Raw genomic sequence first — 8,241 nt, 5'->3', positions numbered from 1 at the left:
GGATGTAGTACGGGCTCAGTAAATGTTTGCCGACTTAAGTTAAGGCATGAACAAATGAGGGGGTAAGTCGTGTCTCTCAGTGGGAAATAAATAGATATTGCAGGACAGAAAATGTTTATGGCAACTGTGCTACAGGTATCTACGCTTCTAGAATTAGAAAAAACTACATGGTGTGGAAAGTTGTTAGAGAATAAATTAGCTGGTTAGTGTGTCTTGGTGTTTTTTTTTTTTTTTTTTTTTTTTTTTCAAATCAGGGATTCTGAAGTTTTTCTATTTGGATAGCATATCATTTGCATGTGACTACACAGCTGGGATTATTACTGGAGCAAGTTCTTGCCCAGGATTTGCTTTGTGAAGTGTCCACTCTGAAACGGGAATGGACAGGACCAGAATCAGAGATGTTTCAACAGTTGTTATATGACCTGATTGAGGATGCTTGTGGAGGTCCAGGACAATTTGGAGATGTGGTAAGGTCATTAGGGATGAAGCTCTAAGATAACCGAGGAGTTGTGGTGCCTTATTTATCTTTTAACCCAAGATTAGATGAAGACAAAAGCAGGGGAGATCTGACTTTCAGCCAGATTTGGCAAGCAGGAGGAGCCAAAACTCCCTTGATTTGGTTCATTGGTTTGCGTTGCTGTTATAAATACCTGGTATGATACTAATGAGACTTTTCCATCTGGGTCTTGCCTTAAAAAAAAAAAAAGAACTAGGAGATAAAGGCAGGATTAATCTCAGTTGAAAGCCAAGGGTTTCAGGTGGAAGGGCAATGAAGAAGTGAACTAAGAACACATTGTCTAAGGAAGGGGCCGTGTGTCTCCATTTGGGTGACACATGTTTGGGTGATGCAATCTTTACCTGGTGATCCTGGCCTAAGGTCTCCTAAGAGAGTCCATCCCACCCCCACCTTCTTGGCGGTAGTTCTGGGGCAGGTGGGACCTGCATGGGGGTTAAGTGAAATCAGCCTGTCCTGGCTTCAGCACATGGGAGTCCAGACAGGCCAACCCACTTCTTTATTCAGTCATCACGGGGATGAATAATAATTGCACATATGGTCACTGAAATCTGTTTCCCTTTCAAAGTGCTCATGGTCTGGCTTGAGCTGGGCTGGGATCCTGCAGATTGGCACTTGGGCAACTGCTTTCCCTGCTGAAGTGTCAGAGCGTTAAAGATCAGCTCATAATCCTTTCTTGGCATATGACTTCCAGAGTTATTGCAAACCATAATTGCAGAATGGAGTTGCAGGCTGGAGTTTTTGTGGCTGCAACACTTTTTTTATAAGCTTGTACAGAATGTCAGGAGGGAAACTTTAGTTTGCATTTTTACATTTGCAACGTGAAGAATGCTTTGTAAATATCTTAAAACTGAAAAAAGAAAAAGCAACCCCAACTGAAAACACACACACACACACACGCACACACACACACACATCTCAACTCTAAGAAAGCTTATTTTTGCTAATCACAAACATCAGGTATCTGGCGAGCGAGCAATTTCCTGGCAAGAAATACTGCAAGACAAGTCTGGAAGGGTTTTATGAATGTTGAGTAACTCATGAACCACAGCCCGTACCCAACTTTTACAGCATGCGAGGTGCAGAGCAATTTCACATACTCTTTGGGACTGCTTTGTTCTGTAATCAAACCTGGGAACAAAACGGCCATAGAGTAATATGAGTCTAAATAGAAAATGGAAACATATGTGGGAAATATAGCTGAAAAAACAGCAAACGCTGGATACATGTTAATAGTGATTCAAAGGACATTTCACTTCTCTATTGGTTGGCCTAGAATAAGGTCAGATGACCATGTGCTTGACGTACAACCAAATACACGAGAATGACTGACCATAGCAAGAAACTGGATTTGGTAGCCTCAGTCATTAGTGAGTGTCTTCAGTAAGTTGTATTTACACTGCATTCACTAATATGCTATCTCCTTAGCTGATAGCCAGGCCCAGGAGATGTTTGCCTGTATCAGCACTTAAAATCCACAAGGTGGGCTTCCCTGGTGGCGCAGTGGTTGAGAGTCCACCTGCCGATGCAGGGGACACGGGTTCGTGCCCCGGTCCAGGGAGATCCCACATGCCGCGGAGCGGCTGGGCCTGTGAGCCATGGCCGCTGAGCCTGCGCGTCCGGAGCCTGTGCTCCGCAACGGGAAATGGCATCACTTTTGTCTCTCAGCCTGTGATTAAGTCTTTTCAGGGCAGGAAGCTCATGACCAAAGAAGCTCTTTTTGTTAGATAGTTATCCTCGTTATGACTTTTTTTTTTTTTCTTTGAGACTCTGAATTTCTACCACTTCCCTTGTTCACTTTTTGAAGACTTTCCCAATCCTCGTGACCACCCTTAGTTCTTTAAAAGCAGATCTCTTGCTGGTCCTGGGTCTTTCAATTGGTAAATAAAAAACATTAAGTGAAATGGCTATAGAAAGTCCAAACATCAGTGATCATACTAACGGTGATCTCATGTCCAGCTTACTCACAGCTGTTGGCTAGACTCTATGGCAACAATTGTGTCACCAGCAACTAGTGACTCTTTGTGTCTTCTTTTCTGATCTTTATACCTCTTACTTCATCGTATGATTACATTGGATAATTCATCAGTACATCTGTGATTCTGTACCCAAAAGGCATGTGAATTTTCCCCCCCATTTCTAGTACCTCCAGCTTGGTCTAGGCCACTGTATTGGTTCCCTGAGGCTTTCATAACAGAGCACCACAGGCTGGGGGGCTTAAACAACAGACATTTACTTTCTCACCATTCTGGAGGCTAGAAGTCTGAGATCAAGGGGTTGGCGGGGTTGGTTCTCTCTGAGACTATGAGGGAAGGGTCTATTCCAGGCCTCTGTCCTTGGCTTGTGTCCTCCCTGTATCTGCACCTTCCCTCTGTATGTGTATACGTCCACATTTTGCTTTCTTATAAAGACACCAGTCCTACTGAACTAAGGTCAACCTTAATAACCTCATTTTGCTTTAATTACCTCTTCAAAGACCCTCTCTCCAAATACAGTCACATTCTGAGGCGCTGGAGGCTAGGACTTCCGTCTCTGAAGCTGTGGGGAAGGCAGGCACGATCCAGTCCATAACAGCCACCATCATCTCTCATCTGAATGAATTGAAATGGCCTCTAAACTGGTACCCTCAGGTCTACTTTGCGTTCTTCAATCCCATCTCCAAAGAGTAGTAGAAGTGATTTTCCTAACTTAGGAATTGTCTCATGTCATTCCTCAACTTAGTCTTCCAATCGTGGTCTAACACACGGTAAAGCATGAAAGACATACAGGCCAGGTAGGATCTAGTTCCTTCCAATCTTTATCAATCTCCCTAATAGTTCCTTGTTTGCTGTGTTTTAGCCACATTCACCTTTCAGGCCTAATACCACATCTCTTTCTGGTCTCTGGGCATTTTCCTCTACTTGGAACATTTGCTCTATTCTTCTGTAGCCAGGGCCTTCTAATTCTTAGATCCCAGCTTAAATCTCTCTCAATAAAGAGTTTCCTGATCTCCTAAAGGAAGTCCCCCTTCTTCTGTCTCTCAGCCTTCCATTTGTTTTCATCACAACCTTTAGAATAAATTGTAGTTATTTCATGTTTGCTTGGATTTTGTCTTTCTTTTCTAGTAGAGAGCAGATTCTGAGATTCGCTTATTATTGTGTTTCTAATACCTAATATAGTACCAGGGGCCTAGGAAGCACTCAAATATTATTGAGTGAATTTTTAGGATCCCTAATACAGCGTTGTATACTAATGATATTGGCAGCCTCATCTTGTTCCTGACTTCAAGAGGGATGCCTCTAATTTTTCACCGTTTAATTACGTCTTAAATATGCTGTTATATCAGGTTTCAGATAGAAATCTCTAACAGACACTTCAGGTACCCTAAGTAACATATTTATTTCCTTCTAATAAAACTCTGACTTTGTTTGGGTAATCCACACTCCTTCACATGGCCGTGTTTTCTTCGTCCTCTCACTCCCATTACCAGGGGTTGGTCTAAGAATGAGGTTGTGATGAAATTCCAGCTAATGAGACAAAAGTCTTTTGTGGACCTTCTAAGAAAGATTCTTCGTTTTATAGACAGGGGGAGAAAATAGTCCTTCCTCTAGGGCACATTGCTATTTTTGCAGAATAATGTCTGTGAGGCAAGGTAGCAAGGAGAATGCCAATACCATGAACAGAGAGAAATATGGAGGGACATCGTATCTTTTTTAGTAGATCTGTTTCTTATCAATTTATGAAATCAGAGCATATGCAAGAAACACGATACTAGCCCAAAAGTGGTTAAAACTACCAACTACAATACATTGAAAATACCACATTTTGGATACAATTATATACTGAAAAAGGTAGCAATGCCAAGAAAATTGGCAATTAAAAAAATCTTGTTAAAGACAGTTCTCATAAGTTGTGTTTAAAATCATCCATTTTAACATCTGCAAAAAAGTCAAATTTATTATTTTACATCATTATGGAAGTTAAAGAGAACAATCAAGTTGTCTCATGGACTGGAAGGTGACTTATTAATTCCCTTTCATTTCCAAACCTCATTAAGCAGTCACTACATTTATGAGGTAAATCAGCTGAATTTTAAGATCTTCAATCTGTCCTGTTGAATATTCACGATATTGACATAAATAAATCCCTTCAGATAAGTGTGAATTGAAATGTTTGCAATATTCTAGCATGCTTGCAAAGCCTTTCCCACAGTCATCACAGACATGAGCAAAAATTTTAGTATGTGCAATAGCAACAGGCCTGTTAACATTTGTATGAAGTCTGTTCTGAAACCCACATACTTGACATACAAAGAAGTTTTTACATTTGTCAAATGTAATTTTGCTTAAGAGGCTGTACTGTCCATGTTCTCCATTGTTATACTTATCACTTAACTATTAATTTACATGCATGGCTATGCAAGTCTTCTGGATCATTCATTTCATGTTCACAGAACTGACACAAGTACTGTTCATCACAGCTGTGCTCCTGGAAATGTAGGTAGAGTTCACTGCTTGAGGAGAACTGTACATCACACTGCTGACACCAGTAAAGGTGATCACTAAAATGGGTGTCTGCAGTGTGCTGGCTGAGGTTCTCAAAAATTACTGTTTTATAGTCACAGCATTTACAAATGTAGGGGTCCTCTTCATGCAGTTTGGATGTTCGATCGGAAGCATATTGGTAGAGAAACTCTTTGCATGCTCGACACACAATTTTTTTTTTTTTTTTTTTGCGGTATGCGGGCCTCTCACTGTTGTGGCCTCTCCCGTTGCGGAGCACAGGCTCCAGACGCGCAGGCTCAGTGGCCATGGCTCACGGGCCCAGCCGCTCCACGGCATGTGGGATCTTCCCGGACCGGGGCACGAACCCGCGTCCCCTGCATCGGCTGGCGGACTCTCAACCACTGCGCCACCAGGGAAGCCCCCGACACACATTTGAATCACTACACTTATGCTTCAAGATCATATGCTGCTTTAAATCAGAAAAATATTTGCTGGTGAACTCACAAAGTTCACATTGATAGAGGCCACTGCTATTAGCTCTCAGTAAACGCCATTTCTGCTGGGCAGTCACATTCAAAGCTTCGCTCTTGTCAAGAATTTTGCAAAGTTTAGCTGGTGGCTCTTCATCAGTTTGGTCTTGGAGACTCTCAGAGGAATTGTTTTCTGTCTCTATATCATAATCTTCAGAAACTGCATGCACTTCAGCAGCAACTGGAACATCTTCAGCAGTGTGAACTTCTATAGGGCTCTCCTCTTGAGTTTGCTGGTTGATTGATTCAGGAGAGCCACACTCTTCATCACAAATTTCAGTATCAGCACATTTTTCTGTAGAAAAGGCAGTATTGGTCTAGAATTCTAAGTACAGGACCTGGAACCAGGTAGTTTTGATTTCTGTTTGTGGCCTTGATTCCATCTGTAAATTTTGGTAAGTCTTTTGATGTCTCTGTATCAGAATCATCATCATTTAGTTGTCATGTCTCTAGGCTACTGTTAGCTGTAGCAGTTTCTCAGACTTCCCTTGTTTTCGACGACCATGACGATTTTGAGGGGACTGGTAGGGTATTTTGCAGGATGTCCCACTAATGAACTTTGTCGTTTTTTTCATGATTAGACTTTGTTGTCAAAATATTTTGTCTGGTTGTCTCATAGAACAAACACTGTAACAATGATCAGAAAAAATTCCATGGAATCCATCTGCAGTTCTGCTTATTCCAGAGGAATCTGAATAACGAGAAGGGTGTAAAATCTTCCTTTTCCTTTTTTTAGGATATTCATTCATACCTTTTTAATTTGGTATATTTCTTAATACTGGAGTGAGGAAAAATGAATCACAGGAAGTTTTCACAGATGGTTAAAAAAAAATGCCAGTCCTTGGGGTCTGCCCGGCCAGCCCAGGCGCAGCTCCGAGGAGGCGCCGGACCAGACACCTGAGCAGGGGTGGGGACCGCGCAGCCCCACCCCCGGGCGCCGCTCTGGCCCTCACGCTCCGGGGCGCTCCTCCGGGCCAGCCCCACTCTTTGCCCGCGCGCGCACTACGCCCTGCCTGCCAGGTCCCCGGCCCAGGCTCGGCGGCCGCACTCGGGCACATTGTGTCTTTGATGATGATTTTGAGCTACTTAATTAACTATCCCTGGTGGCACTTTACCTAAGACTTCTTCCTTTTTTACGGCCGTCGGTCTGGAGATTTCTAATGCTTATAGCTAAAACAACTTTTCCGCGATATTGCAACCTGCAGTATTAGGCCGTTGAAGTTTTCCTCTATGTTTAGTTTACTAAGGTGATTTTTTTGGTAAGCATTTTTTTCTCTAATCAGGAACTGGTTCAAATATTTTTCTTCATCTTTTGAGATGGAGGGATGATTTTCTTCCTTTAATCTGTTAGTGTAGTGAATACCATCAATATGTTTCCAGAGGTTGAAACACTTTGCCTTTTGGGGATCAACCACGCTTGACTGTGAAGTAGTATTCGTTTTAATAATTGACTGGGTTCAATTACTAATTTATACTTTAGTTGTGATACTTGTGTTTATTTTCAAAAGTGATGCATGTTTATACATTTATTTTTTATTTTTACTTTTTGGTTCTGTCTTCTTGTGTTTTGCATATCTGGTCAGGCTGATTTCTTATGGTGAATTGGGAAGTTTTGTGTTTCTCCGTGCTCTGGAACAACTCCTTAAAAATAGAGTTTTTGGATTTCCCTGGTGGTCCAGTGGTTAAGACTCTCAGCTTCCAACGCAGAGGGCACGGGTTCGATCCCTGGTTGGGGAGTTAAGATCCCACGTGCCATCCGGTGAGGCCAGAAAGTAAAAAAAGAAAATTTGAATGGAATTTTCTCTTCCGTGAAGACCTGGTAAATTCTTCTATAAAATGATCTGAATAGATCTTTTAGTAACTTTTCAAAAGTAGATATTTTAATAGCTTCTCAATTTTTTGGTACGATTTTGGGTCTAAGTTTTCCACTTCTTCCTGAGGTGATTTTGGTAATTAATCTACTCCTGAGAAGTAATTCTATTTATCTGTATTTTCAAATGTATTTCATAAGTTTGAGCATAATATTCTCATGTAATATTTAAATATCCTTTGTATCTGTAGATACATGGTCATCTTTATTCTTAATGCTGCATTTGTCTGCTTTCTCTAGCTTTAAAATATCATATTTACCAGAAATTGTTTATTTTGTTTCTTTTTAAAACTTTGGGTTTTTTGGATCAAGTTTACTAGGGGTTTTGTTTGCTTATATTATATTAATGTCTGACCATGTCTCAACTCCTTCTTGAACCATTTACTTCACTTACTTTCCCGGATACTAGTCTCCTGATTTTTTCAGCTCAACACTTTGTTTTTCAATCTCCGTAGCTGGTTTCTCCACCCCTTTCCAACTCTGAATGTTGCTGTGTCTCAGAGTTCTAATGCAGACCTATTTTCTTTATCTTCCTGAACTCTCTAGGTGATCTCATCCAGAGGGTCTGAGTGAACAATGGTTCTGGGTGTGGGAGCTGGATCTAATGTGCTTAGAACCTAATCCCAATTCTGTCACTTAATAGCTTTGTGATATAGTATTTGTATAAAGTGAGGGAAACAAATTTTTCTGTGCCTTGAGTTTCTGAAGAAATAGTAACGGTATCTATTTCAGAGAACAGTTGTGAAGAATTGAGTTAATACATTTTAAGAAATCTAGAACAATGGAATATAGTTCAGTCACTATAAATATTAGCTATTATTACCAATATTCATCTCCATGCTT

General features: G+C 41.1%; 1 pseudogene; it reads right to left on the bottom strand.

Annotated features, from left to right (window-relative positions):
- Positions 1-4,486: 4,486 nt before the first annotated feature.
- Positions 4,487-6,277, bottom strand: LOC132419711 (zinc finger protein 639-like; annotated as a pseudogene).
- Positions 6,278-8,241: the final 1,964 nt, after the last annotated feature.

Source organism: Delphinus delphis, chromosome 2 (genome assembly GCF_949987515.2).
Source record: "Delphinus delphis chromosome 2, mDelDel1.2, whole genome shotgun sequence".
Classification (NCBI taxonomy): domain Eukaryota; kingdom Metazoa; phylum Chordata; class Mammalia; order Artiodactyla; family Delphinidae; genus Delphinus; species Delphinus delphis.
Note: the sequence above shows the minus strand (reverse complement) of the source record. Positions and strands in the feature narration are given on the sequence as shown.